Source organism: Arachis hypogaea, chromosome 18 (genome assembly GCF_003086295.3).
Source record: "Arachis hypogaea cultivar Tifrunner chromosome 18, arahy.Tifrunner.gnm2.J5K5, whole genome shotgun sequence".
NCBI lineage: Eukaryota > Viridiplantae > Streptophyta > Magnoliopsida > Fabales > Fabaceae > Arachis > Arachis hypogaea.
The window spans coordinates 80,163,889-80,178,919 of NC_092053.1; positions in this window are offsets into that span (position 1 = coordinate 80,163,889).

The window sequence follows — 15,031 nt, forward strand, 5'->3', positions numbered from 1 at the left end:
AGACCTCAGCTCGGAAGCCAAGGGATGGTTTGAACTCGTGAGGAGGTCTATCCTCCCAGCCGCAAATAATTCTGAGGTCAACGTTACTCGAGCCACCATGGTACATTGCTTAGTACAGGGTGGAGATATCAATGTGCATGAACTTATAGCTGAGGGGATTCAAGAGTCAGCTGAGAAGATTCGGGTGCCAGGCTTTGGTACCCCAGCACCATCCTCAGACTGTGTATGAAAGCCAAAGTAGTCTTCGAGGACAGCAATCCAGACTGGGTAAACTCTGGGAGGCTAATCACGCTTCAGCGTCTAACTTATACGATACCTGCTCAACAACAAAGAAGACCTCAAATAGGGAAGCGAAAGCCAAAATAAGGACCTCACCAAGAAGAGTCTCATCAGGAAGAACACCAACAAAGAGAATATTATGACCCAACCAACATAAACCTGAATCACATTCACGGAGCCATTGAGGAGCTAGCAAGGAGTTATATGGAAGGACAAGAACAACAACTGCACATTCAAGCTCAAAGGATGGATCGTCAAGAAGAGCTCCTTTCTAATTGGATGAATCAACAAGGAGAATAGCAAAAACAGCAAATGGAATACTATTCCCAGCTTACTCAAGCCATAAATCAAGTGACTGAAAGACAAGAGCGACAAGACAAGCGCCTTCAAGAACTCAATCAACGACAGCTAGCTCAGGCGAATGCATTCAATAAGTTCAGCGTACTGAATGAAGGACGGCAACTACATAGGGAGGAGTTCTACATAAACACTCAAGCCAAGTTGAACTATATGTCTAGTCATATGCATAATCTGCACTCTGCAATCCCCATGTATGATGAAGTCCAAAAAGAGCTAACAGAACAAGAGGAAAGGAAGGTAAAACAGCAGAAGGAAACACTGAAGAAGAAGATGGAAGACGCTGGCTTCTGGAAGAAGTTGATTGGAAAAAGCAAGGGAAGTGGGAGTACAAGCACTCAAGAAAAACACAAAGAGGACAAACAAGAAGGAGAGCAGGAGCAACCCCATGAGTAAAAGGTGGTAGAGTTCCCTCATTGTCCCATCTTTTTCAAGTTTTAAATAAGGAAAATCATGTATGAAATAGAACATGCTTCCATGGTAGTTTAGAATTTTTAATTCTGTTTTTAGTATTCTCCTTGCTTAGGTCTATGATTGCTAGTCAAATTGCCTGTTTTCAATTCCATCTTGCTTATTGTATGCTTGTCCTTTTTAAGCCAAATAAAAAGAGAATGTTTGTTATAAAAGACCAGAGTGGAGTTCAAATTGTGGAGTAAGTTCCTAAGTTTGTGGTGTGGTAATAGATTAGCTAAGTTGGTTCACCAATAAGGTAGGAAGGCAACTATCTGTCCTGAATCATATGCTTGAAACACACCCCATGAGACTAGCTAAATAACAAAATCCTAATAAGAAAAAGGGGAAAAGAAAAATGAAAGTTGAAAAATAAAAGAAAAAGAGTAAGAAATAAGGCTAGGCACCAAGGGTTTGAATCTTGAAGCATGTGTCTGTGGTGCTCCTGTGTAAGGGATTTACTTGGATGAATAAGCTCTTAGGGGTGCCTTATCACTTGGTAACTTGGGTTAACTAACCCGGGATTATCAGCTGAAAGTCCACTATCAAGAGTAACCCTTGCTACAAAACACTTAGTAACCCAAAGAGGTACTAGACACCAAGGTCTCAAGAAAGAAAATAAACAAACCATGTGCCTGTGGTGTGTATGTATGGGGGAAAGAGACTTGAGGGAGTAAGTCCTTAGGGGTGTCTTAACACCTAGCACCTTGAACCAACTAGTTCGGGAGTGCTGGCTGAAAGCTTATCTTAAAGAGTCGCCCCCTCGCAGAGCACTTAACCTAAGAGCACAATCAAACCCTGAAAACAACAAAAGGATCAATGAATAAAAGTCTCATAAGGTGCAATCAAGTGAGTATTCCAGGACATGATAAAGGTCTGAAAGCCAGTGAAGGAATGAACCTAAGTTGCTATGCATGAAACCACCATAAAACCAAGGACATGACTTCCACAATAATGACTCATTTCTCTTGGCATTCCATTCATCATTCTCTTGTTCCAGTACTTGCTTAGGGACAAGCAAGCTTTAAGTTTGGTGTTGTGATACCATGGCATTTTGGCCAGTTTCACTGACTTTTTCTTTACTGTTTTAGGGTAGTTTAATGCATTTTCTTAGGAAATAAGCGAGTTTTGGGTAGAATTTCACTTACATCTTGATTCAAGCAAACATTGTGTACTTTACATGATTTCATGAGAATTATGCATGAATTAAATGACAAATTGGATGATGCATGTCTCATGACTTGGATTAGAACTTTGATGCACTCTACTGCTTGATTTCAGGACAAAGGAAGCAAGGAAGAACCACGTTAACAGCCACGTTAGTCTAACTAACGTGACCACTAATGTGGAAAGGGAGCTAGCTTGCAACGTTAATGAGAAAAGTAATCGCCAATAACGTCCTCGAAGCCATCATAGGCCACATTAAGAGTCACGTTAACTAAGTTAACGTGAACTCTAACGTGGAAGAAGAAAATGAAGCCAATGTTAGTGACACTCACCTTTGTCACTAACATTGGACCAAGCTCATATTGGCCACGTTAAGAGCCACGTTAACTCAATTAACGTGGACTCTAACGTGGGGAAGCAAAAGAATGGCCAACATTAGTGACACTCACCTTTGTCACAAACGTTGGACTAAGCCACTTTGAGCTACGTTAGTTGCCACGTTAACTTAGTTAACGTGGACTCTAACATGGAGGGAGCAAAGAATCGCCAACGTTAGTGACACCCACCTTTGTCACTAACGTTGGAATGAGACACTATGAGCAACATTAACTCCCACGTTAACTTAGTTAGCGTTGAAGCTAATGTGGAGGAAAGAATGATGAGCCAACGTTAGTGACACTCACCTTTGTCACTAACGTTGGAGATGGCTATCACTACCACGTTAGAAGCCACGTTAACCTAGTTAACGTGAACTCTAATGTGGGAAGTAGTGGTGTTTTGGAACGTTAGTGACAAAGGTAAGTGTCACTAACGTTCTCGAAGATTTGGCAAGCCTACGTTAAACGTCACGTTAGCCACACTAACGTGAACTCTAACATAGGGGGAAGGGAGGACTCTCAACGTTATTGGAAAAGATAAGTCCCAATAACGTGTGCGAAGGACCAAGAGGCAACGTTAGTGGTCACGTTGGTGCCACAAACATTGAAGTTAATGTAGATCATCCCTGGGTTAGGAACTTTAGTGAAAAAGGTAATTGTCACTAACGTTCTCGAACCCACACTTTCACTTAACGTTAACGCCACTAACGTCCTAAGCTAAAGTCCCTGCCTGCTTCAAACTTTCTCTCTGCAAGTAAAGCTAAGCCCACTGAAGAGGATAACTGCTTCAAATTCAAGATCCAAAGGCCCATATCCAAGACTTGAAGAACCAACTAGATGATCAGAAGAGTAGTATATATAGAGAGAACTTTGAACTAGAAGGGAGCTTTTTGGGCATTATTAGAATTACTCTCTATATTTTACATTCTCTGCACTTCTAGTTTAACTTTTAGAATGTACTCTCCATCTATGCTTTATTTTCCCAGAGCTATGAACAACTAAACCCCTTTCATTAGGTTAGGGAGCTCTGTTGTAATTTGATGGATCAATAATAGTTTTCATTATTCTTCTTCTTTCTTTTCTCTTGATTTTACTAGAAAGCTTTCAATCTTCATCCAATTAAGTAGTTATGTTGGAAATGAAGCTATTCATACTTGGATCTCTTCTGAACCTTGGAAAAGGGATGAAGAGATCATGCTAGAAATACTTTCTCATGTTGGACCAAATTGGGGTTTGGGAGGATATGGTGACATATAATTCTCCCAATACTTTGATTTGGAAATACATGTGGTATAATCAGTGACCACACTTCATCTCTTCTCATGAGCAATTAGACCAAGGAATTGGCTATTGATCTGATTTGAGAGATTGAATTACCAAGGAATTGGAATTCAATCACTTAAGATTGCCAAGGAGATCAATGAATGCATTGATTGAGGAAGAGATGAAAATGAACTTGATCCGGAGAATGCAACATCTCCTAAGCCCAATGAATTCCCCATTTCTGATCTTACCCATTCTCTTTACTTTATGCCATTTACTTTCATGCTAAACTTCCCTTCCCCAATTAAGATTTTGCAATTTACTTCCCGTCATTTATTTTCTGCTATTTACTTTCCCGCCATTTAATTTCCTACAATTCTCAACTCACTTTCTTCTTAGCTCAACTAGAACATTCTTCCAATTAAAGTTGCTTGACCAATCAATCCCTGTGGGATTCGACCTCACTCTACTGTGAGTTTTTACTTGACGACTATTCGGTATACTTGTCGAAGGAAATTTGTTGAGAGACAAGTTTCTGTGCATCAATTGTCAATAACATTTCTCCTTTTTTACTATTCTTTCAAGTGCCAACAATTTTAATATTCATAAACAACAAATTCAAAAATATGCACTGTTCAAGCATTCATTCAGAAAAACAAAAAGTATTGCCACCACCTCAAAATAATTAAACTATTTTAAAATTCAAAATTCATGTACTTCTCTTTCTTTTTCAGAAAACATTTTTCATTTAAGAAAGGTGATGGATTCATAGGACATTCATAGCTTTAAGGCATAGACACTAGACACTAATGATCATGTAATAAAGACACAAACATAGACAAGACATAAATCATAATTTTCGAAAAACAGAAAAATAAAGAATAAGGAAATTAAAGAACGGGTCCACCTTAGTGATGGCGGCTAGTTCTTCCACTTGAAGATCTTATGGAGTGCTTGAGCTCCTCTATGTCTCTTCTTTGCCTTTGTTGCTCTTCCCTCATGGCTATTTGATCCTCTCTAATTTCATGGACAATAATGGAGTGCTCTTGGTGCTCCATTTTTAGTTGCTCCATATTGGAACTCAAATCTCCTAAGGAGGTGTTGATTTGCTCCCAATAGTTGTGTGAAGGAAAATGCGTCCCTTGAGGCATCTCAGGGATTTCTTGATGAGGGATTTCCTCATGCTCTTGTTGAGGTCCATAAGTAGGCTCTCTTATTTGCTCCATCCTCTTTTTAGTGATGGGATTGTCCTCTTCAATGAGGGTGTCTTCCTCTATGACAACTCCAGCTGAATTGCATAGGTGACAAATAAGATGAGGGAAGGCTAACCTTGCCAAAGTGGAGGATTTGTCAGCCACTTTGTAGAGTTCTAGAGATATGACCTCTTGAACTTCTACTTCCTTTTCAATCATGATGCTATGGATCATGATATCCCGGTCTATTGTAACTTCAGACCGGTTGCTAGTAGGAATGATAGAGCGTTAAATGAACTCCAACCATCCCCTAGCCGTGGGTTTGAGGTCAAGCCTTCTTAATTGAACTGGCTTGCCTTTGGAGTCTCTTTTCCACTGAGCTCCTTCCACACATATGTCTAATAGGACTTGGTCCAACCTTTGATCAAAGTTGACCCTTCTAGTGTAGGGGCGTACATCTCCTTGCATCATTGGCAAGCTGAATGCCAACCTTATATTTTCCGGGTTGAAATCTAAGTATTTCCCCTGAACTATTGTAAGCCAATTCTTAGGGTTTGGGTTCACACCTTGGTCATGGTTTCTAGTGATCCATGCATTAGCATAGAACTCTTGAACCATTAAGATTCTGACTTGTTGAATGGGGTTGGTGAGAACTTCCCAACCTCTTTTTCAAATCTCATGTCGGATCTCTGGATACTCATTCCTTTTGAGCATGAAAGAGACCTTAGGGATCACCTTCTTCTTGGCCACAACTTTATAGAAGTGGTCTTGATGGACCTTTGAGATGAATCTCTCCATCTCCCATGACTCAGAGGAGGAAGCTTTTGCCTTCCCTTTCCTCTTTCTAGAAGTTTCTCTGGCCTTAGGTACCATAAATGGTTATGAAAAAACAAAAAGCAACGCTTTTACCACACCAAACTTAGAAGGTTTGCTCGTCCTCGAGCAAAAGAAGAGAGGGAAGTAGAAGAAGAAGAAAATGGAAGAGATGGAGAGATGTGAGTGGTTCGGCTAAGGGGAAAAGAGTGTTTATGATGTATAGAATTGAAGGAGGGATGAGAGGTTTATATAGGAGTGGAGAAAGGGGTAGGGTTCGTGTATTAGGGGTTGGGTGTGGGAGGAAAAAGGATTTTGAATTTGAATTGTGAGGTGATTGGTGAAGAGGTGATTTGGGGAAGGGTGTTATGGGAAGGTGAAGAGAAGAGAGACAGAGAGTTGAGGTAGGTGGGGATCCTGTGGGATCCACAGATCCTGAGGTGTCAAGGATTTCTCATCCCTGCACCATTTTGGCGTGTAAACGCCCCTTGGAGTGCCAATCCTGGCGTTAAACGCCAGGTTGCTACCCATTTCTGGTGTTTAACGCCAGTTTTTCTCCCCTTTCTAGCGTTAAACGCCAGTCTGGTGCCCTGTGTTGAATGCCCAGAATGGTGCCAGACTGGGCGTTTAACGCCCATTCTGCTACCCTTACTGGCGTTTAAACGCCAATAAGCTCATCCTCCAGGGTGTGCTGTTTTCAATGCTATTTTTCATTCTATTTTTGATTTTGTGACTTCAAATGATCATCATCCTAAAGAAAACATAAAGTAACAATAGAAATTTAACATAGATAAGTCAAAATTGGGTTGCCTCCCAACAAGCACTTCTTTAATGTCAATAGCTTGACAGTGGACTCTCATGGAGCCTCACAGATACTCAGAGCATAATGATGGCCTCCCAACACCAAACATAGAGTTTGAATGTGGGGGCTCTGTTTGACTCTGCATTGAGAGAAGCTTATCATGATTCTTCTCTATGTGTAAAGAAGGAGATTATTTAGCTTTAAACACAAGGTAGTCCTCATTCACTTGAAGGACCAATTCTCCTTTGTCAACATCAATCACAGCTTTTGTTGTGGCTAGGAATGGTTTGCCAAGGATGATGGATTCAACCTTATTCTTCCCAGTGTCCAGGATTATGAAGTCAGCAGGGATGTAAAGACCTTCAACCTTTACCAAGACATCCTCTACAAGTCCATAAGCCTGTTTCCTTGAATTGTCTGCCATCTCTAGTGAGATTCTTGCAGCTTGAACCTCAAGGATCCCTAATTTCTCCATTACAGAGAGGGGCATGAGGTTTATACTTGACCCTAAGTCACACAGAGCCTTCTCAAAGGTCATGGTGCCTATGGTACAGTGTATTAAGAATTTTCCAGGGTCTGGTTTCTTCTGAGGTAATTTCTGCCTGATCAAGTCATTCAGTTCCTTGGTGTGCAAGGGGGATTCATCCTCCCGAGTCTCATTACCAAATAACTTGGCATTCAGCTTCACGATTGCTCCCAGGTACTTAGCAATTTCCTCTTCAGTAATATTTTCATCCTATTCAGAGGAAGAATACTCATCAGAGCTCATGAATAGCAGAAGTAGGTTCAATAGAATCTCTATGGTCTCTGTATGAGCCTTAGATTCCCTTGGTTCCTCAAAGGGGAACTTCTTTTCATTCAGAGAACATCCCATGAGGTTTTTCTCACTGGGAATCACATCCTCCTTACTCTCTCCAGGTTCGGCCATGTTAGTCATCGTTATGGCCTTGCACTCTCTCTTGGGATTTTCTTCTGTATTGCTTGGGAGAGTGCTAGGAGGAGTTTCAGTAATTTTCTTACTCAGCTGACCCACTTGTGCCTCTAAATTTCTAATGGAGGATCTTGTTTCATTCACGAAACTTAGTGTGGTCTTAGATAGATCAGAGACTATGGTAGCTAGGCCGAAACGACTCTGCTCAGAGTTCTCTGTTTGTTGTTGAGAAGATGATGAAAAAGGTTTGCTATTGCTAAACCTATTTCTTCCACCATTATTGTTGTTGAAGCCTTGTTGATGCTTCTGTTGGTCCTTCCATGAGAGATTTGGATAATTTCTCCATGAAGGATTATAGATGTTTTCATAGGGTTCTCCCATGTAATTCACCTCTTCCATTGCAGGGTTCTCAAGATCATAAGCTTCTTCTTCAGAAGATGCTTCTTTATTACTGCTGGATGCAGCTTGCATTCCAGTCAGACTCTGAGAAAATCATATTGACTTGCTGAGTCAATATTTTATTCTGAGCCAGTATGGCATTCAGAGTATCAATCTCCAAAACTCCTTTCTTCTGAATTGTCCCATTATTCACAGGATTTCTTTCAGAAGTATACATGAATTGGTTATTCGTAACTATTTCAATGAGTTCCTGGGCTTCTTTGGGCGTCTTCTTCAGATGAAGAGATCCTCCAGCAGAGTTGTCCAATGACATCTTAGACAGTTCAGACAGACCATCATAGAATATGCATATGATTCTCCATTCTGAAAGCATGCCAGAAGGACACCTTCTGATCAACTGCTTGTATCTTTCCCAAGTTTCATAAAGGAATTTGCCTTCCTTCTGTCTGAAGGTTGGGACTTCCACTCTAAGCTTACTCAATTTTTGAGGTGGAAAGAACTTTACCAAGAAGGCATTGACCAGCTTTTCCCAAGAATTCAGGCTTTCTTTAGGTTGTGAGTCCAACCATGTCCTAGCTCTGTCTCTTACAGCAAAGGGAAAAAGCATAAGTCTGTAGACCTCAGGATTAACCCTATTGGTCTTAACAGTGTCACAGATTTGCAAGAATTCAGCTAAAAACTGATGAGGATCTTCCAATGGAAGTCCATGAAACTTGCAACTCTGCTACATTAGAGAAACTAATTGAGGCTTAAGCTCAAAGTTGTTTGCTCCAGTTGCAAGAATTGAGATGCCCCTTCCACAGAAGTCAGAAGAGGGTGCAATAAAGTCACCAAGCATCTTCCTTGCATTGTTGGCATTGTTGTTATTTTTGGCTACCATGTCTTCTTCTTTTTTGAAAATTTCTGTTAGGTCCTCTCCAGAGAGTTGTGCTTTAGCTTCTCTTAGCTTCCTTTTCAAGGTCCTTTCAAGTTCAAGATCAGCTTCAACAAAAATGCCCTTGTTCTTGTTCCTGCTCATAAGAAAGAAAAGAGAACAAGAAAGTATGAAATTCTCTATGTCACAGTATAGAGATTCCTTTAGGTGCTAGAGGAAAATAGGAATAGAGGGATAAGGTAGGTAGATAAGAATTCGAACATATGAAGAGAGAGAGAGAGAGTCCGAATTGCTAATTGAGGAGGAGTGTTAGTCCTTAAATAGAAATAGATGAAAGAGGGAATTTTCGAAAATGTTTTAAAAGAAACAAAATAAAATTAAAATTTAAAATAATTAGTTAATTAAAAAGAATTTTGAAAAATCGTTAATGGTTTTTCAAAAATTAAAAGTGAGAAAGTGGTTAGGTGATTTTAAAGAAGGTATTGAAATCAGTAATAAAAAAGATATGATTGAAAATTATTTTGAAAAAGATGTGGTTGAGAAGATATGATTGAGAAGATATGATTGAAAAACAATTTAAAAAGAAATTTTTTGAATTAATGATATGATTGAGAAGATATGATTGGAATTTTTTTTAAAATTAATGACTTGGCTAACAAGAAATTTAAGAGATATGATTCTAAAATTCAAATATTGAACCTTTCTTAACAAGGAAGTAATAAACTTGAAATTTGTTTTTGAATCAAATCATTAATTATTAGCCAGGATTTTTGAAAATAGTGAGAGAAAAATGGAAAAAGATTTGATTTTGAAAAAGATATGATTTGAAAAAGATATGATTTTGAAAAATTATGAAAATTTGAAAAAGATTTGAATTAAAAACTAACTTACCTCCCTTGTGTTGTCCTGGCGTTAAACGCCCAGAATGGTATCCATTCTGGCGTTAAACGCCCAGAATGGTATCCTTTTGGGCATTTAACACCCAGCCAGGTACCCTGGCTGGCGTTTAAACGCCAGTTTTCCTTCCTCACTGGGCGTGTTGAACGCCTAGCTTTTTCTATGTAATTCCTCTGCTGTATGTTCTGAATCTTCAATTCTCTGTATTCTTGACTTGAAAAGACATAATTTTGAAAGTTTTTTGAATTTTTAATCATGAAAGAGAACAACAACAAAATGAAACTAATCATAAAAAAACTAAGATGAAATAAACAATGCATGCAAGAACGCCTTGAATGTCAAGATGAACATCAACATATATTTTTAAGAAAAGAAAGACATGCAAGACACCAAACTTATAAATTTTCATATTAGAGACACTAACAAATTGAGAATGCACATGAGAAACAACAAAAGACACAAAACAAGAGAATTTAAAGATCAGAACCAAGAAAATGATCAAGAACAACTTGAAGATCAATAAAGAACATAATGCATATATATTAGAAAAATGCAAGAAAATTACAAATATACAAGACACCAAACTTAAAATGTGACACTAGACTCAAACAAGAAACACAAATTATTTTTCATTTTTATGGTTTTAAAATTTTTTTTGTATTTTTTTTCGAAAATTATTTTGAAAAGGAAAATAAAGAAATTCAAAATTTTTAATACGAATTCCAGGAATCATGCAATGTTAGTCTAAAGCTTCAGTCTAAAAAGATTAGACATGGCTAGCCAAGCTTCAGTAGGACATTACATACAACAGCCAAATTGATAGGAATTAACCAGCCCCTGTGATGATAAAAGCATCATCTGAAACTCTAGAATTCATTCTTAAAAATTCTGAAGAATTTTTAGAAAACTAAACATATTTTATTTTTATTTTTTTGAATTATTTTTCGAAAATAAAAAGCTTAAAATTAAAATAAAATTACCTAATCTGAGCAACAAGATGAACCGTCAATTGTCCAAACTCGAACAATCCCCGGCAACGGCGCCAAAAACTTGGTGCACGAAATTGTGATCTCAATGTCGCCAACAACTTGGTACGCACAATTGTAATCTCAACTCTTTTTCACAACTTCGCACAACTAACCAGCAAGTGCACTGGGTCGTCCAAGTAATACCTTATGTGAGTAAGGGTCGATCCCACGGAGATTATCGGCTTGAAGCATGCAATGGTCATCCTTGTAAATCTCAGTCAGGCGAATTCAAATGGTTGTAAGGTGTTGATAATTAAAAGATAAATAAAATATAAAATAAGATAGAAATACTTATGTAATTCATAGGTAGGAATTTCCGATAAGCGTCTGGAGATGCTTTGTTGCTTCAGAACCTCTGTTTTCCTATTGCCTTCTTCCAACCATGCGTTACCTCCTTCCATGGCAAGCTGTATAATCCTCTCGGATGAAAACAATCCCATATGCGCTGTCACCACACGGCTAATCATCTGTTGGTTCCCGCTAGCGTCGGAATAAGACCATTGTCTTTTTGCACACTGCCACTTGTGCCCCATGATGACAAGTCATCCTAGCCCATTTTAGCTAGTCTTTTTCTTTAGTTTTCATTAGAATTATGCACTTTCTTGAGCTACAAGCAAGCTAATTGAGTAGATTTTCATGTTTCCCTTGATTGAACCAACCATATATGAATTCATGCCATTTCATGAGGTTTTGTGCTATATTTGTTGCATATTGTGGAAGATTGAATACCTCATGATTTTGAGCAAAGCTTTGATTAGTTTGGTTGATCAATGATAGGTGAAGAAGGCTTGGAGAAAGGTTGAAGCAAAGAGGAATGGCTAGAAGTGAAGAAAGGGATAAGTGAAAGTGGACTTGGAGGCATGAAGTTAGCCCCAACGTTAGCCCCCTAACTTGGAGGCTAACGTTGGGCATGAAGTACTCCCTGGGCTCCCACGTTTGAGCCAACGTTAGCCCCCTAACTTGGAGGCTAACGTTGGCACATGACATTGCAAAAGAGGTGGCCAACGTTAGCTCCAACGTTAGCCCCCTAACTTGGAGGCTAACGTTGGAACTTGAGAGTTTCTCCCCTGGGCACCAACGTTTGCGCCAACGTTAGCCCCCTAACTTGGAGGCTAACGTTGGCACATGAACCACAAAGGGAGGGGCACCAACGTTTGCGCCAACGTTAGCCCCCTAACTTGGAGGCTAACGTTGGCATCACTAGCATATAAGGAAGGCCAACGTTAGGGTCAAAGTTAGACCCCTAACGTTGGCACCAACGTCCAAACCAGGGAATTTAGCTTGCTGATATGAAAAGTTAGGGTCAAAGTTAGACCCCTAACTTTGACCCTAACGTTGAGACCAACTTTGGCTAACTTCATTTCCGGTTCAATTGGTTCACTTCGGTTCTTCTTCAATCTTCAAAGAGCAATCAATCAAGGCCTCTTTCAACCCAATTCCACCAAGAACAAAGGCCCAACTCAAGGCTTGAAGATCATTTTGGAAAGTGTATAAATAGGATAAAATTCAAGTTATTAGGAGAGCTTTCCTTTTGGAATTTTCATAATAGTTTTCGGAGAGCTTTTGAACTTTAATTTTCTTTGCTTTCATTGCTTTCATTTTCATTTACAATTTTGTCTTGGATCTTGGATTAGAGAATTGAAGAAATTCTGTTTCAATCTCAATCTTGGATCTCTCTGTTTCTTTATTGTTAATTGAATTGCATTTCCGGTTCATTGTTCTTCATCTCTTTTCTTTGCAATTTACAATTTCCTTGCTATTGTTCTTGTTGGATCTAGGAAGGCATTGAGATCTAGACTTGGTTTTCTAGTCTCTGGGTCCTGAGATCTAAATTTCCATTTTAATTCCCTGTTTACTGCTTCTTACGTTCATTTACCTTTCTGCTTCATTTCCAGTTCAATCCCAATTCCCTTTTACTCTTCTGTTTAATGCAATTTAACTTTTCCTTGATTAAATTCTGCAAATCCACATCCCAATCCCCTTTACATTTCAAGCAATTTACATTCCTTGCACTTTAAGATTCCGCAATTTACATTTCTTGCACTCTAAGTTTCTGCCATTTAATTTCTTGTTCTTTAAGATTCAGCAATTTAATTTCCTGCTCTCTTTAATTTCATGCAATTTACATTCTGCAAGTCACAAATCACTCAACCAACACTTGATTCGCTTGACTAAATCAACCACTAAACTAAAATTGCTCAATCCTTCAATCCCTGTGGGATCGACCTCACTCCCGTGAGTTTTTATTACTTGATACGACCCGGTACACTTGCCGGTTGGTTTTGTGATGTTTTGTGAGAGATTCGTTTCTCACCAAAATATCTCATCAAGTTTTTGGCGCCGTTGCCGGGGATTGATTAGATTGACAATGATTAAGTGAGGTGGTGATCTAGATCAAGCACTTTTTCTTTATTTTTCTTTAACCTTTGATTAACCCACTAACTGTTTGAATTTTTGCTTAAGCTAACTAAAACTTCATTCTAGCAGTAGATTGAAGTGTCACTGGTTTGTGTGCTCTTATGTTCTGCTTGTATGTCAGGTACAAGAAGAGCCATACCCAATTTTCATGAATAAGACGAAAGAACTCTCAGGAGGTTAAGAAGAGCCGAAAGAGGGAAAAGTATTGTTGGAGAAGAAGAATCAGACGAAGAATTCCACGAGATGGAAGGAGATACATCTAATCCAGGAGGAGGAGTTAATAATCCACCACAACAGAGGAGAGTATTGGCTTCCTATACTTTTGCAAATGCTAGACATTGTGGAAGCAGCATTCTCACCGCTAATGTCAATGCAAATAACTTCGAACTGAAGCCACAACTCATCACATTGGTCCAGAACAACTGCTCATTTGGAGGAGGACCATTGGAGGATCCAAATCAACATCTATCTACCTTCTTGAGGATCTGTGACACTGTCAAATCCAATGGTGTGAATCCAGAAACCTACAAACTTCTGCTGTTCCCGTTCTCATTAAGGGATAAGGCTGCACAATGGCTTGAAACTTTTCCCCAAGGAAGTATCACTAGTTGGGATGACTTGGTGACTAAATTTCTAGCCAAATTCTATCCACCCCAGAGAGTCATCAGGCTGAAAACCGAGGTGCAGACATTCACACAATTAGATGCTGAATCCTTGTATGAAGCATGGGAGAGGTACAAAGCCTTAATCAGAAAGTGTCCTCCAGAGATGTTCAATGAATGGGACGTGCTGCAAAATTTCTATGAAGGCCTGACATTGAAATCTCAGGAGGCATTGGATCATTCTGCTGGAGGTTCACTACAACTGATGAAAACTGCTGAGGAAGCTCAGAATCTTGTGGATATGGTGGCCAATAACCAATATTTCTTTGCTCATCAAAGAAGCCGCCAACCATCACAAAGGAGAGGAGTTATGGAGCTAGAAGGAGTGGATTCAATCCTAGCTCAAAACAAGATGATGCAGCAGCAAATTCAACAACAATTTGAGCAAATGGCCAAGAGGATTGATAGTCTCCAAGTTGCAGCAGTCAACACTAGCCAACCATCAACCACATGGGGACAGAGTGAAGAAACTCAAGAAGAACAACAACAAGAGCAAGTACAGTATATGCACAACCAAGGACCAAATGAAGTGTATGGTGATACATACAATCCATCCTGGAAGAACCACCCAAACCTCAGATGGGGAGATAACCATACCCAAAACCAACACAACCCAAGAAACAACCAAAATCACAACCAGCAGCAGACTAACCAAAACCCCTACAGAAAACCTCAAAACAACTACCCCAACATCAACCAATACCAATCTAATAACCAACCAACCAACCAAAATGCCTACCATCCACCACCCACATCTCACAACCCACCTCAAATATCACCTGAAGCCCAAAGAATCACTCACTTGGAAGCCATGATAGACAAAATGTTGAAACACCAAGAAATGGTAGCCAAGAATCAGGAAGCTTCTATGAAGAGCCTAGAGAGACAGATGGGGCAACTCTCCAAGCAAGTATCTGTTGAGAGACCTTCAAACTCACTGCCTAGTGACACAATTCCAAATCCCAAGGAAGAATGCAAGGCAATACAATTAAGGAGTGGGAGAACATTGATAAGCAACAATGACACTACAAGGAAGCAAGCAGAGAACATCAAAGAACCAAAGGAGGATGAGAATCAAACAAAGGCAGATGAGGCCAAGGAGCAAGATGTGATGCCAAACA